We start from the raw sequence: 311 nt of genomic DNA, 5'->3' as shown, positions 1-311 counted from the left end.
GACCCCATTTTCCAAGGCTCTGACCAAAAAAAAAATGGAGTGTTACGTTAAACTGTGGTAATAGTGCTTTGAATTTTTGAGCAAAGCAGGCGCGTGTGTACCATCGGCACGCCGCTAATGTAAACAAAGGCGAAAGCATGAGTTCGCGCCAGATTCCGGGCACGTGCTGAGCGGCTGGGGCATCGACTGATTGTTTTCAGTCAGCTGTATCTGCGGAGGAAAAAAAAAAGTAGCTTCGTCTGACTCTGTCTGTTCCATGCTGATTCTGATTTGCTGATTTGCAGTGTTGCTTATTTTGCAGGAGATTAATA

The sequence above is a fragment of the Penaeus monodon genome, chromosome 15 (genome assembly GCF_015228065.2).
Source record: "Penaeus monodon isolate SGIC_2016 chromosome 15, NSTDA_Pmon_1, whole genome shotgun sequence".
Lineage (NCBI taxonomy): Eukaryota > Metazoa > Arthropoda > Malacostraca > Decapoda > Penaeidae > Penaeus > Penaeus monodon.
The sequence above is the reverse complement of the archived record's forward strand: the minus strand, read 5'-3'. Positions refer to the sequence as shown.